Consider the following 26,260-nt stretch of genomic DNA (forward strand, 5'->3'; position numbering starts at 1 on the left):
GTCGTTGGGAGACTTAATGACTGCTTCTATTTCCTCAGAGGTTATAGGACTGTTTAAATTGTTTATTTCATCTTTATCTCACTTTGGCAGGGGTATTTATCAAGAAAGTTATCCATTTTTCTTAGATTCTCCAATTTTGTAGAGCATAGATGTTTAAAGTATTACCTAATGACTTCTGGGTTTTCCTCAGCATCTCTTGTTATATCCTCCTTTTGTTTTCTGGTTTTGTTAACTTGGATGCTCTCTTTGTGTCTTTAGGTTTTAGTTTGGATAAGGGTTTATCTATCTTGTTAATTTTCCCGGAGAAGCAACTGTTTCATTGATTCTTTGTATTGTTCTCTTCATTTCTATTTTATTGATTTTTTTCCCCCTCAGTTTGATTATTTCCTGCCATTTATTCCTCATGGGCGTGCTTGCTTCTTTTTGTTCTAGAGCTTTCACCTGTGTTGTGAAGGTGTTAATGTGAGATCTCTACATTTATTTCTGTAATGTAAACACTTAGTGTTATCAACTTTCCACTTAGCACTTCCTTCATTGTGTCCCATAAATTTGGGTATGTTGTGTATTAATTTTCATTGAATTATAGAATGTTTTTAATTCATTCATTTCTGTCTGTCTGCCTGTCTTTATCCAGTTTTCATTCAGGAGAGAATTGTTCAGTTTCCATGCATTTCTAGACTTTTTGTTGTTGAAATTCAGCTTTAATCAATGGTGGACTGTTATGATGCAGAGGCTATTTTAATTTTTTTGCATGTGTTGAGACTTACTTTGTGATAGAATATGTGGTTAGTTTTGGAGACAGTTGTGGGAGGTGCTGAGAAGAAGGTTTGTGGTTTTTTTTTTTTTCTTTTTTTGAGTTTGAGTAAAATGTTGTGTAGATATATATTATGTCTATTTGGTTTCATAACATCTTTTAGTTCTGGTATTTCTCTGCTTAATTTTTGTCTGGATGATATGTCCATTGGTGAAAATGGGGTATTAAAGTCTCCCAATATCATTGTGTCAGAGTCTATGTGTGAACTTAAGCTTTAGTTGTGTTTTCTTTATAAACTAGGGTGCCATTGTGTTTGGGGCATAGATATTGAAGATTGAAAGCTCATATTGGTTAATTTTTCCTTTGAGTGTGAAGTGTCCTTTCCGTCTCTTTTGAGTAACTTTGGTGTGAAGTCTATTTTGTTAGATATTAGAATGGCTACACCAGCTTGTTTCTTAGGTCCATTTGCTTGGAAAATCTTTTTCCATTCCTTTTATTCTGAGTTTAATGTTTATACTTGATTTAGGTGTGCTTCTTGTATGTAGCAGTAGGATGGAGCCTGTTTTCACATTTATTTATTTTTGTCTGTGTCTTTTTTTATTGGGGAATTGAGTCCATTGATATTGAGAGACATGAGTGGGCTGGTTAATATTACTCCCTGTTATTTTCTGTTGTTGTTGTTGGTATATGTGTATTTGTGTCTCTGTGTGTGCACGCACGCACATGCTTCCTTTGTTTTGATTTTGCTGATGTTAGATTATTTATTGTCCATGTTTTTGTGGGTGTAGTTACCTCTTTGGGTTTGAGATTTTCTTCTAGTACCTTCTTTAGGGCTGCGTTTGTGATAGACATTGTTTAAATTTGACTTGATCGTGGGATACTTTATTTTCTCCATCTATGGTGATTGAACATTTTGCTGGGTATAGTAATTTGAGCTGGCGTCTGTGGTCTCTTAGAGCCTGCAGAACATCTGTCTAGGCCCTTCTGGTTTTTAGAGTCTTCATTTAGAAGTCAGATGTGAATCTAATGGGTCTGCATTTACATGTTATTTGACTGTTTCTCCTTGCAGTTCTTAATATTCTTTCTTTGTTTATTTTTTAGTGTTTTGATTATTATGTGGTGAGGAGATTTTCTTTTCTGGTCCAATCTATTTGATGCTCTGTAAGCTTCTTGTGCCTTTACAGGTATGTCTTTATTTAAGATAGGAAATTTTTCTTTTATGTTGAAAATATATTCTGGTCTTTGACCTGGGCTGCTGCTTCTTCTGTTCCTATTATTTTTAGGTTTTGTTCTATTATAGCGTTCCAGATTTCCTGAATGTTTTGTGTTAGGAATTTTTTTAGATTTAACATTTTCTTTAACTCTTATATCTGTTTCTTCTACTGTATCTTCCATGTCTTGTATTCTGTCGGTGGTGTTTGCATCTGTAGTTCCTGTTCATTTAACTAAATTTCCCATTTCCAGAATCACCACAGTTCGTGTTTTCTTTATTGCTTCTATTTCCATTTTCAGATCTTGAACAGTTTTATTCATTTCCTTCAAATGTTCATTTGTGTGTGTGTTTTTCTTTTTCTTTTTCTTGGCTTTCTTTAAGGGACTTAAGTCATTTCCTCCATTTTTTTTGTTTGTCTTTTTCCTCAACGTATTTAAGGGATTCACTGTTTTCCTCTTTAAAGGCCCCTATCATTTCTACACAGTTGGTTTTAATGCCAGCTTCTTGTGCTTCGGCTGGGCTAGAATATTCAGGGCTTGCTGTAGTAGGCTGGCTGGGTCCTGGTGGTGACATACTCCCTTTGCCATGGTTGGTTGTGTTCTTTTTTTTTTTTTTTTTTGTAAATTTTAACTTACTATAATTTATTCATCTTACACCCTGATTGTTATCCCTTTGCTTATATCTTTCTGTTTCCATCCTCCCTCCCTCTTCCGCCCTATTCCCCTCCCCTAGGCCTCTGACAGAAGAGCACCTCCTCCCCCACCCATATGGCCACAGCCCATCAGGTGTCAGTTGGTTGTTTTCTTATCTAGGCATCTGGTTTTGGGGTGATTATGGTCTAGGTGCTGGTTTCTGTGGTTTTTGTGTTTTTGTTTTTGTTTTTTGGTCTGTTGGGTGTTTTGTTCATTGGTTTCTGATTCCTTTCCACTTTGCTGGCCTGAGTGGCCAGTGGTTGAGTAGAGGGTCTCTACCCAAGTTGGGGGCTGGAGTTCTGACAGATGAGGCTCTGGTCCAGCAGGGGGTCCTACACTGGAGCTAGGGTTCTGACTATGCTGTGTCCTCTGGGGGTTCTGGCCCTCTGGGTGGTCTCTGGTGGAGCCACGGGGCTTCCACATGAGTTGTGTTCATAACCGTAACTTTTAATTGCTGTGTAGTAGAAATCTTCAGAGCCTTTCTGTATTCAAACAACCCATGGTTGTTAAGGCATGCATTTTTTTGATCTCACTCTAGATCCATGGAATTTCTATGTATATTATCTGGAAATATGCATTTAGCGTATTTCCCGAGATGATTACAAATGTGCATTGAAGCTCGGAACCACTGATCTGAAGGATCTACTATAATTTAACCATTACTACAGTGCTAGAGGCTCGGATGAGTTTCAGCTTACGTGTTTTGTGGGAGTAATGCTAGAATATCTTCATGCAAGCTGCCATTTCCGTAAACTGCATTTTCAGGGTTTACATTCAGAAGTGGAACTGCTTGTATTCTGTGCCCCAGATACTCCGCTTTACTAGTGATCCTCACAGCAATTTCATAAGGTCATTACCAATCTCATCTTTCTCCACAGGATAAAATCAGGAAAGTTGCATAATGTGCCCAAAGTTGTGGTTGGTAAGTGACAGATCTAAGATTCAGGTTTGGGATTTCTGACCTCAAAGGTCATTCTCGCTGCTGTTTTGTTTCTTAGTTACATAAGGATCAATGTCTATCCTGGGTTAAAGAATAAAAATAGCAATATACTTTAGTATATAAATAGTATTATTCCTGTAAAATTATGTAGCACCACATCTCTATTCCAACATAGTTCTCAGTTTTGCTTTCCTTTCTTGACAGTTTCAGACTAAGGGCAATATTCTGTTTTCCCCTGATAATGCACAAACAGTAAAGTGAATGTTAAATAAATTAAGATGTTTTAAAAGTATATCTTTGTGAACCATTTTGCTATAATTATAGTGCAATTGTCCTATTAAATTTCATTTTTTTTTGTATTAAGGTTTTTGTGCGTGTGTGTATGTGAACCAATGAGCTTAACTAGGATTTCTTATAGGAACATGAGTGAGGGGTTATTTATAGCAGCACAGGTGATTTCCTGATGTCTACACCATTAAAGAAAACACTTCCATTTCCTTCGCCACCGTTAACTGCCTATAAGTAAGTCCGCAGGGAGGTGTACGTTCCTAAGCGCCTCTGTTTTCCAAACTTTCTTTTTAAAAAAAAAAAAAATGTTATCGAACATCTGTTGTCTCAAAAAATAGCTTCAATTTTTTTTCCCTAACCCTGATTCTCCATGTGAGAGGCATGCACTTTTCATCTTTTCTTGCTCACACAAAGGAGAATACAGAGTTTGCAGGTCTGCATTTTATAATGTATCTTTTTCAAGCCAATAGATTTGAGACAGTGCAGTCTTAGTGCTTTCTCATTCCCCCCTTTGGTGCTCAGTTTGATGAACTTTGTGAATCTTGAACATTCTCTGGCTTCTGTTACCCTGAAACCAGAACTCCATTAGGTTTTAACCTGTATCAGATATTTCGTTATTATCCTCTCAGGGAATAGGTCCTGTTAGCTGTTTTTGTTGTTGTCATAATGAACGTACAGCAGAAACAACTGGCGGGAAACATATGAATGGGAGACTCTTGTTTCGTCCTGGCAGAGCAGTGGAAGGTGAGATGGGCCTGTTCACCTGGTGGCTGATCGGGATGCGGAGGGAGCAAGAGTGGAAACAGAGGCAGATGTAACTTTAAGCCTGCCCCCTGGCAACCCGTTTCCATCAGCTGGGCCTAACCTCCTAAAAGTCCCACAGGGTTGGGAGTTTGGGGGGCGGGGCGGGTGGAAAATTCTTGGGTCCTGATTTTCAATGTAAGCTCTCTACTCCTTGGAGAGCCCTAGCTAAGTTATTTAACTTCTTTGTCCTTTGGGTTCTGCATTTGTAGGATAGGATGAAAACATGTATATCTGTTGAGTTACAGAGTTAACTCACACTCCTTGTGTATAGTGCCGGGGATTTGTGGTCAGCTTTGGTCTGAAAATATTAGATGGACTATTCAGAAATAAACAGTTTGTGAATTTAAATAACTTTTATAATGTTTATCATTATTCTACCTAGTCCGATTTTGTCAGTCTTCTTTTTCATAGTGCCTCATTTATAAATCAAGTCTTACCATAGGCACATTTGGTACTATTTGAGATTTTTTGTTTTGGAACACACCTGCCGTGGATAAGGAGAACAGGGTTACTTAGGTCAGGCAGCAGTGCCTGTCACATAGGAGGGGAAAATGCTTCCGGCCAGTGATGTTCATCCATGACCGTAGAAAGAATAAGCCAACACATATTCTTAATTATAAACCTGGTGATAACGATCACATACTTACTTGAGTCGGAAACTCGAGGATATTTGCATTGTACCAGACGCACATGCATGTGCACGCACCGTAACCCGTGTGGAGGTCAGAGGGCAGCTCGCAGGAGTTGATTCTGGACTTTTACTCAGGGATCTAACTCTGGTCATCAGGCTCGGTCGCATATGGATTTACCTGCTGAGCCATCTCACGCATCCATTTTGACATTAAAAAAAAAAAAAAAAAAAGACTTAAGGATCCATTATTTTATACAGTTTCATCAGTTTGGCGTTGACTTGGTGTTTCTTCATGAGTAGAAGGCGGCTCTGGCTCTCTGGCTGGAGTGCTACCAAGGGTGCCGCGTTCTTCCTGTTGCTTCTAGCGCCTGCCCTGATGAGGAATTTCAGCCACTCGCTTATGATGCAGGCTGTCACACTTCTGCTTATACAGTTACTCTTTTCCTTCTAAAAACCATCTTGTGGGGCTGTGCTTCTAAACTACATCAATACCCATTTTCCCGTCAGACTTTTAAAACATTTGTATTAAATGGAACACATTACTATTTTATGTTACGGGGCATACAGTACTTTTGGCATGTAAGTTGTTCAGGACTTAGTAGCAGCCCTTTCGGATTCCATTGAGTCGTTCCCTGAGTACTTCCTTAGGACTCTGTAGTCCTGGACTTCATCATTTCTTCCAGTGATACAGGACCTTTTGTTGGAAGATGATAATTAGAGTTCAGATTTTGGTACTGGGTATATTCACGACTTTAGCAATATCACGTCTCCCAGTGGCTCTTAGCCAGGGGAGAAAAATTACATATATTTATTCACATGAAGAAGTGCACTATGGAGCTTGGCATGGTCGCGCACACCTTTAACCGCAGCACTCAGGAGGCAGAGACAGGCGGATTGATGTGAGTTCGAGGCCAGCCTGGTCTACAAAGCAAGTGCAGGACAGTCAAGGCTACACAGAGAAACCCTGTCTGGAAACTCCTACCCCCTTAAAAAAAGAAGTGCACTGTGTCTGTCTATAGTTACTTAAAGCCCTGAGGCCCTTTTCCTTCTTTCCATGTGTTTGTGTGTGGTGTATGTGCATATGGGTGTTCACATATGTATGGCACATGTGTGCATACTGGTGCGCCCGTGTGTGTGTGTGTGTGTGTGTGTGTGTGTGTGTGTGTGTTGAGGTCCTTGTTGGTAATCTGCCTTTATCACTATCCACTTTATTCCTTTGAGGCAGGGTCTCTTAATCAAACCCAGAGCTTGCTGATCACCAGCCAGGTTAATTCTGGGATTCCTTGTCTCCACTTGCTGAGACAGGAATTGTAAGCAAGCCTTTACACCCACTTTGCATTTATGTGGGTTGTGGGGATAAGAAACTCCCAATCTTTTCCTTGTGTGGCCAGCGCTTTAACTGCTGGGCCATCTCCATAGACCCACATCTGAAAAACAAAACAAAACAACAACAACAAAAAAATGCCAACTCTAATTCTTTGCCCTATTCGAGAAACAAAAGTAATTCTAGTTTTCCCTTTCTTGTGTTTGTAACTTACTTTATCTCTCCCAAGACTTTGTTTCCTTTGTGTGTACATCTGCTTGATAGCACTCCTCTTGTATAGGCAGCCGTCTCCACTGCTATGCCTTTCCTTCTGTCATGGCCTCCTGTTCCTTTTAGGCGTTGCCTCCCTGTGTTAGGCTGCTCTTATGCACGGATACCTTTCTGTGCGATTCGGGCTCTAAGTGACCCACAGTTACAAGGACATACCCATGTCAACCTGCACGATCTCAAACTTCCCCCTTGTGTGTGGATGCTGTCTTATCACTGCTTGAACTCTAATACCAGGATTTTCTCCTCCATCAACACCAAACAGTATCCTTTTTTAGGAGGGGTCCCTTTCCTGTCACCCCAGCTCTCCATGGGAGATGTTTTCTTTCTTAGGTTCTGCTACTCCAGGCTGGGTTGTCTTGGGTATAGACATTTTCTAATCCTGGTTTAGACTCTGGGTATGTGATTGTAGGCCATTACAGCTTAAAAAAAAACCCTGCCCTGAATGCCCAACACTTCTCTTCCCTACCTGCTAATAGTATTAGGGACTAAGTTGTTCCTGAAAAAGAAAGAGAAATGTAGAGAAAGGGAAAAAAGCGGGGGTGGGGGGGGGGGGAGACGATGTCCTAGAAGAAGAAAGTGATGTAATGCTCTTGTTATGGATGATAACGATAATGATGCTGATGAAATTCCTCTGGCTCTGGACAGTTATGAAGTTTGGGTAATATGTAGATTTGACCAAAGTTTAAAGACTATGTAGCTTCTCTAGACTTTTCTTTTTACAGTTTGGAAGACAGAATGATCATTTAATTAGCAAGCACTTTGCCTTTTTTTTTTTAACTTTTAAAATATATGCTATTATGGACATGGAGTGGCAGAGAGAGAGAGAGAGAGAGAGAGAGAGAGAGAGAGAGAGAGAGAGAGAGAGAGGGAGTGTTATGCTTAGCTGAAAGTTTCTATCATAATTATCAGTCAAATGCATGCTCAAGAATTTCAGTAAGTTGATGCTAATGCCAAAAAAGACTCATGGAAACATTGAGGCAGTAGCTGTCATTTACAAGGAGGTTGAGTTTGCAGAAAAAGAGAAGAGGATTTCAGCAAGTGGCTTCCTGTTATATGATATTCCCACTATGATTTTTTAAAAAAAATGTCACATCAATATTATGTCAGAAGATCGATAAAATGTGCTTTTACAATGGTAAATCTGCACAAGTCTTATAAAAATGATCATTGCTCCAAATGAGCCAGGACAGTAAGTAATTCATCCTGGGACTTCTCAGACTTTAAATTATTGCTAGGAATCTATAATTCTTAGAAACAAATCTAAGCAAAGAAACTTCCAGGAAGCCGTTTAGTAAACATTTGGTGTAGCTGCAGGAGAACACTGTCACTTGCAAGAAGTGGGGAAAAAATTAGTTGGGGGCATTGCACACACAATTTATTGCAGTTACATCCTGTGCTTTAAAAGACCATTCTGCCTTCCATGGCAAATTGAAGAAAAAATAAACAGCAGACAGTATGATCGGTTGCGGCTCCCCTTCTCTAGGTTTGGGAAACCAAGCATAGTGGAAAGATGATCGTAATTTTAGTTGTAGAACATAGGAAGTGAACGAAACGGGCTTGCTAGAGTGTGATATACGTAATATACAAGGGGATATGTAGGCATGCAAAGATCAGTGGTTCTTATTCTTTCCTTGTTACTGTTATTATAATTAACACCTGTAATGGAGTACGGCCCCTTCTTGCTATTACATTAATATTTACATCTTCTGTTTTCATGAGGCCTGTGGGATGCCACAGTTGTGTGTGTGTGTGTGTGTGTGTGTGTGTGTGTGTGTGCGTGTGTGTGTGCGAGGACAACCTTGGCTGTTAGCCATTCCATTCCACCTTGTTTGAGACTCTAGGCCTTCTCTTGCCTCTCCAACTTCCATCTCACCACAGCATCACTGAGATGACAGATGGACTGATGTACTTGGCTTTTTTTGGCGCGGGGGGGGGGGGCTCTGGTGACTTGAACTCAGGTCGTCACGTTTGCATGGCAGACATTGGACCCACTGAGATCTGTCCTTCAGGCTTGTTTGGTATATCTCCTGAGAGAATGCGCTCAACCGAGAAGCCGTCCTTCACTTGACACCTCCTACTCCACTCTATCACACTTTACTTTTTAAAGAACCAGAACATAGCAGCTGCTGAGAAGATGGTTCAGTGGCTAAGAGCACTGGCTGCTCTTCCAGAGACTGGTGTCAAATGCAGAGCACCCCTGTGAATGCTCACAACTGCCCATGGCTCCAATCCTGGGGTTTCTGTACCCTTTCCTGGCTCCAATGGGCACCGGGCACACATCCAGTATATATACATGCATGTAGGTAAAACACCCATGTACATACATTAAAAAATCAGAATAGGGGTTGAGGATTTAGCTCAGTGGTAGAGTGCTTGGCCCTAGCAAGTGCAAGGCCCTGGGTTCGATCCTCAGCTCTGGAAAAAAAAATCAGAATACAGCATGGCGCAATTGGACATGCTGCCCAAGGTGAGAGTGGCAGCACTATAATTGGCAGGGAGAATCCAACAGTTGGAGACAAAAAATGTCTACCCTTTCTGCTTTTCCTAGCTATTGGCTGTGAATGTTATCTAGATGGTTCCATTAATTGTATTATGTATTTTAGGTCAATGAAAATCCCATTTGGAAACTTGTTTTGGACTCTTTGTTGACTGCGGGTCTCAATCTGAGTCCAGAATATTAATCTGCACTCACAAATTTGTATAGATTTCGTACGCAGTCGAAGACACTTACTTTTTTGTCTTCTGTTAGCTAGCATTTCCAGTCTCCCTGCTCCTTCTCCCTGTAATGACTGTCTTCACTGTTCCAGTTGTCTTCCCTCCGTAGCTCAGCTGCGTCAGCGTTTCCCTGTGGGGAAGGAAAGTAGAAAACGCTGCGTGTGAGTAAAGAGGAAACACAAGGAACAGGACAGTTCAGAGAAAGTGACACGGTTTGGCTCTGGGTTTCTCAGTTCTATTCAAGTGGCTCATGTGGTGTGATCACATATCCACACAGTCAGGTTGTCTGTCTTCTAAGAGTGAGAGGGCCCATCCCCCCACCCAACCCCCATTGATGGTCACAGCCTAGTAAAAAGGAAGCTTATTCACGGGACTGAGAGCCCTAGCTCTCTCTTTGGCTTCTTAGAGCTTGCTCTGTGGGGGAGCTTGTGCTTTCAATCTGCGTTGGAAACATTACTCATAAATGTGGATTTTGAAAGAATTCTCAATACTTTATATTTATACACTGCACATTTTTGCTCATATTTCAGTTCTCTCCCCCTCTTTTTTTTTTTGCAAATAACGTACTGATTTTTTTTTTTTTTTTTTTTGGCTGTTTTCCAGGTCTGACAGTTGGTGGACACGCTTCAGGAGAGAGAAGGAAATTTCCCCTGCTTATCTACTCTCTCCCGTCTGCCCAAGATAATGTGTCTGTCAATTGTGACCTGGTTTTGAACTAGTTTATTAAATGGAGGGACGCATGGTGTAATTTAAATGTTGATGTGACAGTGACTCTCAGTCTTCATAGTGAGTTCTTCCATAGATCCTCTTGGTTACGACTGCCTTGGAGTTTCAGAAATTCCGAACTCCTCTGGGGAGTTTTGATTCTGTCCGACATTAATGTTTACTCGGGAAATTAAAAATTAGGAAAATTAAGCTGACTCTATTTTTATTTGTTTATTTATTTTTTTTGCCATGAAAACATTATTTTGGAAACAGGGTTTTGTAGTTAGAGGAACTTCCTTATATTGTTAGCTAGCAGACTACTTAAGAAAAATAAAAAAACAAATGAAGATAGAGCATGACAGTAAATGATGTTCCCCATCAGATTGATATTTTCTCCTTTTGTGTTAAATTTAATAGTAATTTGCAGTTTTTAATCTTAAGTTGGGGGAAGAGTCTAAAGGATTTCATTGTCTTTTTAGAAGTGGTCTGTTGTTATCATTAAGCAAGGTCTCCATGGGTATCCCTGGGTATCCCTGGGAGGCCCTACCTCCTTGGCCCAGTCTCTATAGTGCTGGGATTTACAATCTTGTACCACCATAGCTAATGGAATTGTATATATTTTAAATATATTTAGTTATATTAAAAACTGTTATTCTAAAAAAACCACCGCAGTGGTTCTCAACCTTCCTAATGCTGAGCCCCTTTAGTGCAGTTCCTCATGTCATGGTGGCCCCCAACCATAAAAGTATTCCATCGCTACTGCATAGCTGTAATTTTCCACTCTTATGAGCCATAATGTAAGGAGCTGATACACAGGATATCTGATATGCAACCCTAAAGGGGACCCACAGGTGGAGGACCACTGCTTTAAATGAATGTATGGGATTCAAAATGCTCACCATTTCTCCCATCTTTCAGCTCTGCTACTTGTGGGACTCCTCTGGGTTAGGGAACTACAGTGGACCCTTGACTTATTCTCTTTCTGTGTACAGCCATCCTCTGTCATCCCTGTCAGCACCTAGCCGCCACATCGGTCAGAGTAGCTTTCAAGCATCTTCCTCGTTGACTTAGAAATGCATTACTGCCTCTCCGCTGAATGAACTCCAAGCATTCAGGCTTAATTATTTGAGGCCTTCTGTGACTTAGGTCATTCTGATACCTGCCTCCGTTTCATCAGTTCTTTGTAGTGTTCTTCTGCCAATAACTGACCGATTCCCGTATGTGGCAAGTTTCAGCGGGGATGCTGAGCTTTCCACTCTTGCTCCCCTGGAGCAGCCATCTTTCTCTGTAATGCTCACTGGAGCTCATTCATCCTGACAGACTGGCGACTGGCTTCACCACCTCTAGAGAGCTTTGCCCGACCGGTGAGCTTGGTACTTCCCTGGCACTTTGTTCACTTCTATTTTTAGCACTTAGAGCATTGCATTGTAATTTATCTGTTTATGCACATGGCGTCTCACTAGAGCCTGAGTTCCTTTAGGTCTGATAGGTTGGCTTGTTTATCTGCTGTAATGCCTAAATCATGTATGGTATTCAGAAAATTACCTGTTGAATAAATAGATGAGTCAAAAAGTGTGTACTATGGCATACACTAATGACGTGTGATTTGGACTATATCCTATGAGACTAATTATTGACCGAGAGCATAGTGATAGCTAGTTAGTTATGTTTAGCAAAGTCAGTGGTGAGAACATTTGGAAAATCGTTTGCTAAAGCATTAGGTGTTGCCTTCACTGCCTTGCATATATTAGCTTCAAGGATGCTAAGAACTCGAGGATAACTCAACCAAGTAGCAATGTTGGATTTAAAATCCAGCATTGCCTGACTCAAGATTGGCAGCTGTCTCCTCAGCGATGAACAGGATTGGAGATACAGATGGGGAGAGAGCTCATTTTCAAACAAGGATAATGGTTATCTTGCGGTAAGGGTTAAGTTTGGAATTATAACATCTTTTCAGTATGGGTTCTAGAGATGTCTTGGAGAGATTTTGGGGGAGGTGGTGGTTAAGTTTGCTCACCTAACAGCTTTGAATTAATGGAAAAATGGGCAACATTTTTTATGAAATAGAGGGAACTAGAGAAAATTAAGCAGAAGAGAAGACATTCTTCCAAGCTTTACGACCATTTTAATAGCCATAAAACACAAAGACTGGCCGGTCAGATGGACACTGGTGTAAATTTCTGGAGGGTGTGCAAAGTGCATTTGAACCTAGTATCGGTCTTGGACTGTACACACTCGGGGCTATGCCTGCTAGACGTTTCATTGAATGCAAAGCTGTGAAGCGAAGCCTCTTCAGCATAGATTGTCTTGTGGAGTTATTCTTACCACTCTGATGAATCTGTTACAGATGCTACGTAATTAGCATGCACAGTGAGAAGGACATTTAAAGGAGGATGCATAGTAGGCCGTTGAAGCTTTGATTCACATGATGACCTTGCTTAATATGTCCCTGCCCTAAATGTTGTCTAATATTTATTTTGCTGCTCTTTAACCCATTTGCTCATGAATTCATCCACTAATGTGTTTTGAGACTGCTATTTATGCTTCGAGGAAAGATTTTCTTTGCTTTCAATTAAGAAAAAAAAAAGGATCTTTTATGTGTGGGTGTCTGTATCCATCTCTGGTTATGTATGCAGGTGCCCACGGAGGCCAGAATCCAGCGTATTGGATCGCCTGGAGGTGGAGTTACAGGTGCTTGTGCACTGTGCAGTATTGCTGGGAACCTAGTTTGTATCCTCTGGGAGAGCAGCAAGTACTCTTAACCATTCAGCAACCTCTCTGGGTCCACATGTTAGAATCTTTTTAAAGATATAGAATAGTAGTGAGTCTAACTACAGATAATTTATGCATATGACATATGCACTATGGACAATGTCTTTTTTTTTTTAATTCTCACTCTCGGCAAAGGAGTAGATAAATAATTTTGTAGATAAATAATTTTGTAACTGTATGAAAGAGCTAGAATTTAGTCATTCTAAACCTATACTCTTTGTGACTTGAACTCAAAGTGGCCATATAATAAAGTGTAGAACCCATGACTGCTATTCTAGAGAGAGCAATAGCCCCTTAGGGGATTGAGGAAAGAGAAGGAATGCTGGAGCTGCAAAGTTAAGGCAGGAACAGACGACTCCTTAAGGTTGCTTTGATGTACTGTGCTAAACTGCTTTGATATCTGGGGCTGTTGGGAGCAGTGGGTGATTAAGACTAGATACTGCTGGTTTGGAGACAAGACGGTGAGAAGATCTAAGTGTGAAAAAAGGAAGGCATAAAAGCCTCTCATTCTTCTATGATGTCACACAAGCCCAGGGAGTTTGGGAACTACACAGAAGCAAGTGTCTTAAGTGCCAGGTGCCAGGGAGGAACTAAGGAGCAGAGTATCAATTTACCATAGCGTTGCTAAGAAAAAGGCAAGGTGTCAGTGGTTAGGTAGACAAAGGGCCTGAGAGCACAGAGGATAACAGAACAGAAGAGAGAGTGAGCTTGAGCCAAGACAGATTTGTCTTGATTGTTGGGCTATTTATAGCCACAATTGAAGTGTAATAGTATTTGAGCTGAATTTCTCAACCTCGATTCTGCTAAGTTTGGGCAAGATAACGTATTGTTGTATATTGGTGGCACTGTCCTTTGCACTGTGGGGTCAAGCATCGCAGGGTAGTGCCAGATGGGTGCTGAAGTCACAGCAGACCCAAACGAAAGCAAAACCAGAACAGTCACCAAAATAAAACAAGACCACAAAACCAAACCAATAGAGTTAAGAAAATAACAACCACCACAGCAAGCTCACCTCCAGACGTTAAGTGTCTCTTGGCAGGCATAATTGCTTTTAGAGGTATGTGAACAAAGTGCTCCAATTGCTCAGGAGGCGGAGGTAAGAGAACTATGAATTTGCAGTCATCCTGGGGTATATATATCGAGACCTTGTGTTAAAAACAACGACAACAAAAACAAACAGTGAGTGAATAATAATTCTCAGTAGCCCTATAAATGGTACACTTCTTTGTACAGATTTTCAAAGTGAATGAGGATTAAAAAGAACCTAATTGTGAAAACTGGTTGGCAGAGATTTAATAAAAAAAAAAATTCCAAGGAGCAGAAACTTTTGTGCTTGCAAACATGAGCTACTGTGCGTGATGTGATCTATTTGAAACCGCAATAGAGAAAAGTGTTTGGAGAAAGGAGAATGGAGTTAATATAGTTAGGCCTAGACTTGGGGAGAATGCTGAAGGTCGAAATGTTGGAATTAGGAGCCAATCTGAAACAAGCAAGGAACAAGTATTGAAAGCGCTCTTGTGCTGGAGATGTATTTATAGATACTTTCAGTACTGAGAACTAAGCCCATGCTTTGTGCATGCTGGGAAGTGCATAGCCTCAGGTACTGTTTTATATTTAAAAGTAAAATAAGAAAGGAAATCTATTAAGCCAATGAACATTTAAGTTATGTTTATATTGTGATATTTCATCTCCATCACCCACTGCTGCCCCGTTTCTGCTGGACCTGAGTTACCCTTGGCAGTGAGTTCCTGAGAAACCACCTTCTGGTGGGGGCAGGGATGCTTCAATGAGGCAGCTCATTTAATTGGGAGGGGGAGCAAAGGCTACTTAAACCTCTAGGAAGTAGGTGGAGGCTTTTGGGGTAGGTGTACATCATTGGCTGGGGCCAAGGTGATTTTAATACTTTATTTGCATGAAGAGGAATTCCAGGTGCTTTCTGGACATGACCTTGTAAGTGGGGGGGGGGGGTCCAGGATAGGATGTTTAACCTGCAACCCGGCTGCCAAGCTACATGACCACATCAAGGGTGGCAGAGGTGGGATCTGTAAGGCTACATGCGCTGGGACATGCAGGCCCAGGGCAGGGAAGGGATGGTCCTACTCCTGCCAGTCTCAAGATGAAAATTTTAGGGGTTTGGCACTCCTCAATCTCACTCTTGCTCCTGGCTGGCTCCCCCAGTTGCATGGCTCCCCGGCCCCACAACCTGGCATCATGTACTTCATATCAACCAAGCAACTCTCTAGTATCATAGTCCCTATTGGTGGAAATGGAAATACTGCTGCCTCCAAAAGTGTATTTTGTCACTAGTTGAGTTTACTTCACACATTCAGGGTAGCTGCTTCTGGACTCTTCCTGCTACTACTATTGTGTAGAGAAATACTAAATAAACATAATTAAACAAGCAAACAAACAAACTTTCTGTTATATCTAGCAGAGCAAGCTGTTCCAAGCCTTTTTCCATTTTCCATAAATTCCATTCTTACTACTGGAGTCACTCTCAGAGCTAATCCAATTTCTTACTATCTGAGGGTGAGGACACTTGTACTCATCCTTTGGAATTTTTTTATGGCTTTCTCCTCCATCTCTAGTTTTATTTCTTTTTCCTTGTATCTCTGCACCATACTTAGAATTCCTTGCCCATCTCAAGAAGATCTTTGGATCCATGTTTCTTGTTTTAGAACCTTTCTTCCTAGCTGGGCACGGTGGCGGCACACCTGTAATCCCAACCCTCAGGAAAGCAGAGGAAGATGGATCTCTGTGGCCAGCCTGGCCTACAAATGAGTCCAGGACAGCCAGTGCTACACAGAGAAACCCTGACCCCCCAAAACCCAAAGCAAAACCAAAACATACAAACACCCCCTTTTTTCTCTTCCAAGACTTCAGTAATCACCTTTACTTTTCCTGTTTATCTCTTTAGTTTTTCTCGTCTTTAATTTTATATTTCTGTTCCAAGTTTTTATTTTTGTTAAGCCAGAAACAAACCAAAAGAGACCTCTAATTTTTTCCCTTGACCTTAGGTATTGTTCAAATCCTGCTTCTTCCCCATCTTGCAGTTTTTAATCTTCAATTTCACTGCTGTGTAATTTGATCACTTGAAAAATGAAGGAGAGTCGGCACATACCGCTTTCCTGCCCACTCCTACCTTTCAAACTCAACTGCTGTTGAAACAGCAGTCTTAAATGTCACCAACTGGTCTTTCCCTCAAGTCCTCATTTCCCGTGTTTCCCACCTGTGTGTGGTGTTATTAACAGTCTCTGAGATGATGTCTCACACCATGGCTTAGCCTTCCCTTGGACTTGATGTACAGCCAGGCGGTCCTTAAATTCAGGATTCTTCTGCCTCAGCCTCCAGAATGTTGGGCCTGCAGGCATGTGCTGCCACCCACGCCTAGCTTGTCCGATCTTTAAGATGCTTACCTCCTTTGATAATGGTGACTCGAAAGTAACATGCAAACCTTCTATTTTTATCATTGTTCTTGTTTGGACTTTGCTAGTTTTCTTTCTTGACTGTAGGCACTTCCAAAGATTGTATCACTGATTGTGCCCTCTTTAATATTTTGCTGTTTCCTTTGATAGTTGTAGAAATCACATCTGTATTATGAGCTTTCCAGTTTGTATCTCTAACCCTGTCCAAGGTCTTGAGTTTCTCCTTTGTATTTTCAACTATTCGACAGCTGTCTGCTTTGTCATTGTGTTGTTACTCAAAACTCACTGTGACTGAGTCAAACAAAACACTTGATGTGTCACTTAGAGTGTACATACTTTATTTCCTCACTGCAGGTCTCACTGAAAGGGGAAGTTAAAAAGATGTTAAATATAGAGACACAAAGATATTAGGACCGCAAGCCATTTGGAGACTCACATTTGGAAGCTCCTGGTACCACAGAAGTTAGGAGTAAAATACAAAGCAGAAAAATGGAGCTCGGTGAGAAATGTAGGGACCTTTAGATCAACATTCCCCCAATTCCTTGTGGTAATTTGGGCAATCTGTCATTTCTCTTCTCAAAAAAGAAAAAGAAAAAAAAATACCCTTTAATCTTATTAAAGCAATAGGGAAGATATTGTAACCTTAAAACAGGAATAAATGCTATGAGAAAAAACTTATCTCTAAGTCACACGTTTTAAGATAACGCTGGAGAAATCTAAAAGCAGTTTAGCAGCAACAGAAAGAGCATGAGGAGACAGTGAGTCAAAGAGTAATGGCACAGGGATGTAAGGATAGTTAGGATGAGGGCAACAAACTCAGGATACGTGGACCCACCATCTGCATCCTCCAGTGGCTTTCCAACACAGGCCTGGATTCAGTTATGCATCTTATTCTGGTCGATAGAGTTATGGAAAACTTGGTACAACAGAGACCCAAAAATAATAGATCAGGTCTAACTTTTATCTGTAGCTTCTGTGATTATGAAGAGGATCTTCGCAATCTTGAGATTCAGGGAACTGAACTCTGTTCTCCCGAAAGCCATTGATTTAGTCAACAGCCTCCAGCCTTCTATAAACATTTTTTGGGGGTTTTGGGAGGAGGTCTAGTCAATACAGAAAGAATGGTCATTCAAACCCAGACAAAAACCAGTGAGTCTGCTCAGCTGACTCTGGAGCAATTATAAACAGTGCTGGTTTATGCAATGGATGGTCTGTTTAGAGTGTTGGGATGGTTTGTTTTGCAGGACCATTAACACAACTGACAGCTAAGACAAACAGGGAACAGGAAAAGGAATGAGTTGTCAAAGAGATAAGATGTTGGAGGATATAGGTCTCCAGGTGAAAAAAGGATTTCTCTCTACCTAATGCAGGAATCAGAAAAGACTGTCAGTTCATATTCTGAAATGTAGGAACATGTTGGATCAAAGGAAGATCCAAAAAATAAAAAATCTTGAATAAAAAATATAAAATAAAACAAAAGAAAAAAAAATCCCGAGTCACATGGACACAACTGGACAGTAGCAAGGCATCAGAGGTTTTAAAGTGACATGAGGTGTTGAAAGACGTTGGCACAATGCTTTCAATATTATGAGGAAAGTCGTTTTGAACAGATGTCTCTGTTTAGCCAAGAATATCAATTAGAGATGATGCCTAAAGAAAGAAATTGTAGAACTTGAACCTTCCATGTCCCTGCATAACTGCTTCCGGAAAATAAATGTTCAGAGAGCAAGGGGGAGGATGAGGAGGAAGATTTAGGAAACAAAGAGTTCAAAATTGGAAAACAGCAAAAAGAAATTCCAGCAAGGCAACTCAACCATAGGCTGAGAGAGCAACTAATCAAGACCGAGAGAAAAATGGAGAGCAATTAGAGACTTAAGGTGGGGGGAGTATAAACAGAAGAGTGTTGGGTGTGTTTGAATATTTGGGATAGGACTGACGACGTATGTTGGACTTAGGAAATGTTGGACAGGTAAATAGAAAAACTTAGCAAGTGAGACAAATGATAGTTAACGTCATATCAAGAATACCTTTATAAGATGGGACTGTACATTATAATGTAGCAACAAATAATAGTATGTGGTTTGTAGCAATGTCCTAGGCACTGTCTACGTAGTGCGTCTTGAACTCCAACTACTGATGTACATGTGTCTTCATTTGAGGAGAAGAACGTCTGTGAGTTGGGGGAGGGGGAAGAAAGGAAAGAACCTTCTTCGGCTTAAGAGAATCATCGCAAATACTACAATACGAATTCAGATGATAACCATGGAAAGAGAAACGTGCTTGTAATGTGTTTAGTATTTAGATCAAAACAAACTACTAAAAGAGTCAGAGCAGCATTGTTTCTAAGGCATGGGGTTAGAGAATGGTTGGCTGTTTTTTGTTTGTTTGTTTTGTTTTGCTTTGTTTTTGTTTGTTTTTCTGTAAAGAGATAGGACGTGACTGTCTTAGATTTCAAGAGCTGTCCAGTGCTTGCCTTTGCAGGTTGAGTGGACATGACAGTCCACGAATGAGTGGTCATGGCTGTGATCCAGGAGTCCTTTGTTTACAAAAGCAGATGGTAGACGGAAATTGGCGTGTGAATTGTTTTCCCAACCTCTGGATTGGAGGGTGAGAGGGCTGGGGCAGGGGGCTTGAGTTTCCCTTACAAATCCAAACTGATGTTTTTGGACTTGCACGCCTGTCTTTTGTTACTGTTAATTAACGAGAGATTTGCCTAGCCTGGTCCTGTGGCCTCAACTCTGTCCTTTGCTAGAGTATACTTCCAGCTTCTCTCTATTTTGTAACGTGTTCTTCATTTATGTGGATGACCCACCATTCTTCAGGTGTTGACCCTGATTTCCTGTCTGCGCCCTATTCTGCTCTGCTACAAATACCCCATTTAATGTCTTAGTTTGGCAGAACCGTACGCTCCCAAGTTCTGTCCTCCAAGAAACTGTCCCTGATTTTTTTCCCCATAAGGCTCCAAATTCAGCTAAACATGAAGTGGTAATTTGTTCTCTCATTCTTGGGAGAGGTTGAGTGTTGGAGTCTTTCTGGAATTTGAATCTATAATATATATATATATATATATATGTGTGTGTGTGTGTGTGTGTGTGTGTGTGTGTGTGTGTATATATATATATATATATATGCTTAGTATATAATCATGAAATGTTTAAAGCTTGTTCAGGTCTTTTTCCCCCCTTTGTAAATACTGCCTGTGGTTCTCAAGAGGCTTAAAAGTCATTCAGTGTTGCTTTCTTACCCTCGCTTTGCTTGAAAGGGCTAATGCTACTTAACCTCACATTTTAGTCCATTGATTCCCCTGATCCTTAGTAGCTAGTTTTAGCATGTGACTCCCTCACCTTCAGTATTCTGAAGCAATGCTCAGTGGATAGTGATCTGAGTGGATTAAATTAAGAGAGGTGGACCTACACTGTTGATTCTTAGTTGAACAATTCTAATTTTTAAAAATAGGCCAGGCGGTGGTGGCACACGCCTTTAATCCCAGCACTCAGGAGGCAGAGGCAGGTGGATCGTTGTGAGTTTGAGGCCAGCCTGGTCTACAAAGTGAGTCCAGGACAGCCAAGGCTACACAGAGAAACCCTGTCTCGAAAAACCATATATATATTGAGAAAATTTGAATTCTGTAATTTGCGCATTCCCTAATCTTTGTTACATGGCCTTATCATTACTTACGTCTATTTTTTTTCTGCATTTCAGAGGAGGTGCGGCCTTGGGGAGGGGGGAACACAGTGACTTAATGTTTCTTGTGATGGGAACTAAGCCGTGTGTTTATATTGAATTCTCAGATGGTCAGCAGTGCTTAATTGAATTCCCAATATGTGCAAGGCTGCGCTGGGTGCTGTCACTCCAGGGAGGTGAAACCGTCTGGAAGACCTTTCCCAAGGAACCTGCAATAAGAGAATATATCACTTCATGGTTAAATTAGAATGATACTAATTTTAGCAAACTAAAAGTAAACAGTGGACATAAACACTGTCTTTTGTCTTTACATTCTCTTTTATTCTTCTAATCTCCAAAAAAGGATATCTTTTAAAAAATGCTACAGATGGGATAAGACACTTTTCCCTTTATTCCTTTTCTTAATTATTAGTAAATTGTACAGTATAAAGTTCTGATCTTTAAGATGTTTTTCATTATCCTTTGATTTTTTTTTTTGAGATAGGATCTTATTACATAGTCCAGGCTGGGCACAAATCTAGCAGCTTACCAATACTTTAAAAATATTGCTCTCCCAGTGGTCTCTAAAATGTCACCAGCACATTCCTTTTGTACTGTCCCGTTCTCAGAAGAGCCATCTTTTTTGTTCATATTTTCTGTGGTTCCTTTGCTGGAAAACATGCTGTATATGGCCCATGTTTATGATCTTCTTTCTTCCTGCTTGATTTTTGATTTTTGATGCTTTTCCACCACTATCCCCCACCCCTCCCCCCAGCACTTACCTTCTCTCTTTACATGTGGCTCCAAGATTACACCTGCCTTACTCTTAGGTTTTTTTTGTTTTTGTTTTTTTTTTTTTTTACATGTTCACTTCCAGGTTTGGATGTTTCCCAGGTAATATGTGCTAAGTTCTGCTTTAGTCTCCTGTCCTCAAATTTGCAATTATCTGATGCACTTGGATATTATGCTACAGCAAATATTTAAAAAAAAACTCTCCATACACCGTTTTTTACCCATAATCTACTGCGTTTCATTCTTCTTTGAATGGTGCTGCGCACTTTCTGGTGTCTGAGACTCAGGTCTGTGAGGCCTGGCCTTTCCTGATCTTCGCTGGTTGTACCTTCAACTGGTTTCCCACAGAGACGACCCCGAGACCGTCAGTTCTTTGAGTTAAAGGGCTATGTCTAGTTTATTTATTTTCCCCGTTTGTAGCTGCTAGCAGTGCTCGGTAGATCTGTAGCACATTCTTCCAGGCTGTTTGCTGGAAGGATGACTGCTCGCCCTGTTGGTTTGATTTGTGTAATCTCTATGAGGTTATCTTTTTTCTCTCTAGTCTCATTTTTATTTTTATTTTATTATTTTATTTTATTTTATTTGCAGTACAAGCCTATGTTATATTTGATTTGAACTCTTGTAATGGTCTCATGATTATCTTCATTGTCTCTTACAGCAATTAGCTATGTATTTTGCTTTTAGATATTCTTAAATACATACTTAGTTGTACTTTACACTTCTCAAAGAACACCAGAGACTTCCTGTTACCTGTCAAATAAAATATAAGTTCTCAACTTTGATTTTCATAGTCTTTGTGAATTTTGATACTACATCTTTTCATCTTTGCTGCGCAAATTGAGCAATTAATTTTGTTTACTGCCTCTGTTTATTTAGTCCTTTAATATTTTTTTTGAGCCTTGACAACATATCAGATATTCTGCGACTACTGGGAAGACGACTGAAAAAAAGTAGTTAGTCATAGATGGGCTGTCGAGCAGGTGAGCCAGAAGAGAAGAGAACTGCAGATTTAGAAGACACTGTGAAGGATTTGTTGCGCGATACAAGAATCTGACTGTGAGATACAGACAGGGAAAGAGAACCTGAGCCCGAGAGTGGAGCCTCCACTCAGGGAACGCGGAGGATCGCTTGGGTGGGCAATGCCAAATGCAGCCGTAAAGCGAAGAGGTGCTACTGATGCGTAAAAGTGGATCTGGCAAGACCAGAATGAGGTCTGTTATCTTTGCAAATTATACTGCCAGAGAGATACACGTCGCCTTGGTGACGTATACTAGACTGTATACATAGTCTTCACACTGAATAGTAGTTTGAGCACCTACTCTCTTGTAGACTCTGTTGGAAATACAAGGGCATTTTCTGTAGAACATTCTCAGTGTTCGATTTCTTGGGAAACCTGGTTTTGAACCTGTGGGATTGTGGTGGACAGGACACCTTCCTGGAGGTTCTGATTTACATCTTTGGTGTGGAGAGCCATGAACTTGAAAAAGGCATGCACTATTATCAGCCATGCCTTTAGGCTATTGTGCAGAATCCTCCAGAAGCCAAAGTCTTTGCTTGTGTATACAGAATGGATTTGGTACAGGAGGATCAGCAAGACTTGATTTTTAAAGAAAGAAGACGACTTAAGGCGTTTACTGCATCCGTTAGAATGTCCTTGTTTCTGAACATCTATTTGGGATGAAATAACTAAGGCTTGGTGCAGCATTGTTTATCAGATGACCCCCAACGTTCAGCAAGCGGAAATGAACCTGTAGAGTTCTGCTGAGATTATTGAGGCCGATGAAGTACTTCTGTTTGAGAGAGCTACTTTTTTTTTTTTTTTTTTTTTTTTTTTTTTTTGGTGATTTCTCATTATCAGTGTAAAGAACAGCGAGATGCTCAGAGATTTGAGAAAATCAGCAGTGTTATTGAGCAGTTCGAACTGAGCAGGAGCAAGCTGCCTGCCTCTTTCCAGAGTACAGAGGTGAGGAATTCTAACTTTGCTGCTTTCATCGACATATTCACATCCAACACTTACGTCACAGTCGTGACGTCTGATCCATCGTTCCTGCCACAGCTACCCTGATCAACATCCGTAATGCCAGAAAACACTCTGAAAAGCTGCAGAGAGCGGACGGACCTAAAAAACGGAGTCTTCTCATGTGCTAAACACTGAGGAATATTGTTTCACACAAAAATTGGAAACACAGTGTCTTAATTTTACTGTTGAATTCATGTATGTAGGCTCTGGGATTCTGGGATGCTTACCACTTCGTTTTTTTCTTCTCTCAGTCTTAATGTTTAACTTTGGATGCTATTTATTCAAATAGCTTGAGGAGTTAGGAGATGAGGTGTCCATGAAGTTGGTGTAATGTATCCATAGGTGATATATGTAAGTGTTCTGACATCATTCTAATGGTGTTCTCAGTGTTCTGGTAACCTGCTTCCAGTTGCTGTGTGTGCCAAAGTCCTTCCCAGCACCATCTTGTATTAATTATCAAATGTATACACGTAAGCTTGCAGTATTACTGTTTTCTCAGCGTGAATTAAAAATATTCTGTAACTTAGCCAGGCAAGGTGGCTCATGCCTGTGACACCAGCATTTGGTAAGCAGAGCCAAGAGGATGACTGCAAGTTTGAGGCCGGCCTGTCTGCATAGGGAGGTCCAGGCCAGCCAGGGGTACATATCAAGAACTTGTCTCAAAAAGTCTCTGTCTCTCTCTCTGTCTCTCTGTCTGTCTGTCTGTCTGTCTGTCTCTCTCTCTCTCTGTCTCTCTGTCTGTCTGTCTCTCTGTTTCTCTCTCTCTCTCTCTCTCTCTGTCTCTCTCTCTCTGACACACACACACACACACACTCCTTAACTTCAATTGTAAACAAACTCGCAAACTCTGGCAGGTGGCGGGAGGAAAAAGTAGTTAGTCTTAGACCTCTCAGAATTCGAAGTGTCGCACACACAGTTCTTTCACAGTCTTTTTGAAAGTTGTGGTTTTCTTCTTCTTTTTTTTTGAAAAAAAATCTGTGATATTACACATTTTTACGCAGTCTTTAAAATCCCAACTGAAATGCTTCTTGTCTGCAATGCCTTTTCTATTCACAGCTGAGGTTCCCTTCTCTCTGTTTTTGTAACCCCACTCTGTAGCAGCGTTCCCCACCTTCCTAATGCTGCGACCATTTAATACAGTTCTTCATAGTGTGCTGACCCCAACCATAACATTATTTTGTTGCTATATCATAACTGTAAATTTTGCTACTGTGATGAATTGTAATATAAATATCTGATATGCCACCCCTGTGAAAGGCCCTTTAGACCTCCAAAAGGGTCGCAACCCACAGGTTGAAAACCAGGACTCTAGATCTTCTCCGTCTCCTTGTTGGTTGCTCAGCTCGGTCGCATGTGGGTTTGATTCCTCTTACAGGGTAATTAACTTGCTGGCAGAATTTGAGCTACTTGCAAGGATGATTTTTTGCATGAGTCAGTGTCTTTCTCATAGCCAACTTGATCTAACAAGGTCTATTGTGGACCAGTCTTCTCAAACTTGTATTCTAAGTATCACTTTATTTTGCTTTGTATTGTTATTTGTGTTTATGAGTCTGATCCACTAGACGTTACTCGTAACTGGAAACAGCAGGCGAAATACCAGCATGTGAATCTTGCCCCCGACTGAGGCAACAGAAGAGATCTGTAGATTATCTTTCATTTACCCTGTCTAGTTAGTTTATATATTTTTTTATGTTCAAAAATCCCTAAAATACCTCTTTATACTCTTTGTTTTCAGTTCCTGTGTGCTGGTTTAGAGATACCATTCTATGCGATGCTGCGCCGTATCTGGAAGATATATTGGCTTACATTATAGTACATTTCATTTATTTTCATGCCCTATTTAGGGCATTGTTTTGTCAGCCATAGAGCTGACCTAGATGTTCACAAATGGGACATTCAGAGAGACGTACCTTGAGGCGCTGTGGGGGTGCTGGCAAGCTGTGCTTTGCACATTTGTCTCTAGGTATGCGTTCGAGATTTTAGTAAAGGCACGTTCTTCGCATTTGTTTTGATTTTATTTCCTGCGGTCTTGGAAATGTGCTTATGCACTTAGTAATGTTTTAGGAGTAATTTTCTCAGTTAACTTTGAATGTTTTATCTTCCTAAATTGTCAAGGAAAGTGCATCTCAACAGGTAATGAGTTGCAAAGAGCTGAACATTTGTATATAATTAAAAGAAATTAAAATAACTCTCTCTTAAATGTGCAGTCAAAGGTAATTTTAGCCTGTCCTCAAATAGGTTAAAAGCTCCCCATTTGGAAATATGTTATTGATTTTACTCTACTTCTAGAAAAGCAAAATGAAATTATGTGGTGAATTTCCTTTAATGCAGGAGAAAACTGCATTATTCAGGACATAGATTTTATAATTTTTTTTTTTTACAACAAATAACTATCTTACAGTTCAGAAAGTTAACCGTAAATAAATACTTTGAAAATTGGGTACTTTTTCTTTTCTTTGTTAAATTATAAAAATTCTTGCTAGTAAGTTTGCTTTTAGCTGTATTTATGTTCCCGATAAAATTGTATCCAACATGATTTCCATTCTGTGTGTGAAAATTTTTGTCTTATAGTGAGTCTGTGGTGAGTAATGATGGTGATATGCCCTGGCTCCTCACACCGAGTAATTTTTATTTGAAAAAAAGGTGCTTAAAAAAAAAAAAGATATGAAATAAAAGAGCTCTTTACCCTGGAGCCATACAGTTTGACTATCCTTGGATATAAGTAAGAATGACACTTTCCTCCTACACCTTGAGCTTGTCTGCTTCACCAACATATGTGATGCTCTTGACTCTTCAGGTTTCCCTGTCGTATCTCCCGTGCCGAGTCGCTCATTCCGAGCCATCAGCCAGACAGCTCCAGCTGTTTGCTCTCGGAGATTATAAAAGGTGAGAGCAGGCTGGCCTTTAGCTTTTGCCCTGTTAATCAGGCGGCCATGTTGCCATTAAGGCAATGTCGTCTGCAGATTGGCTCCTCAGCCTTGCAGAGTGTGTAGATGGAGTCTCGTGTCCCCTTTGATGATGTGATGTGTAGGATATTTGAATTCATCTCATGGTTGATAGAGAAATATTGGGAAAATGTAATTATCTCTTACTCTGTAGCAACATGTCCTAGTATCTTTTCTGTTGCTGTGATTAAAAAAAAAAAAAAAAAAACACGAGAAAAGAAACTTAGAGGGGAAGGGTTTATTTCAGCTTATAATTGAAGACTCTTGTCCATTTCTGTGGGGGAAATTAAGGCAGGAAGTTCAAACA

The 26,260-nt window shown here is 40.4% G+C and overlaps 1 protein-coding gene and 1 pseudogene across 5 annotated transcripts in view; both read left to right on the forward strand.

Moving 5' to 3' along the window:
* Anks1b (ankyrin repeat and sterile alpha motif domain containing 1B) overlaps nucleotides 1–26,260 on the forward strand; it is a 1,021,560-nt gene that overhangs the window by 13,852 nt on the left and 981,448 nt on the right. The gene's annotated exons all lie outside the window — the stretch shown is intronic.
* On the forward strand, nucleotides 12,190–23,136 carry LOC127212613 (ras-related GTP-binding protein A-like; annotated as a pseudogene).

The sequence above is a fragment of the Acomys russatus genome, chromosome 31 (assembly GCF_903995435.1).
Source record: "Acomys russatus chromosome 31, mAcoRus1.1, whole genome shotgun sequence".
NCBI lineage: Eukaryota > Metazoa > Chordata > Mammalia > Rodentia > Muridae > Acomys > Acomys russatus.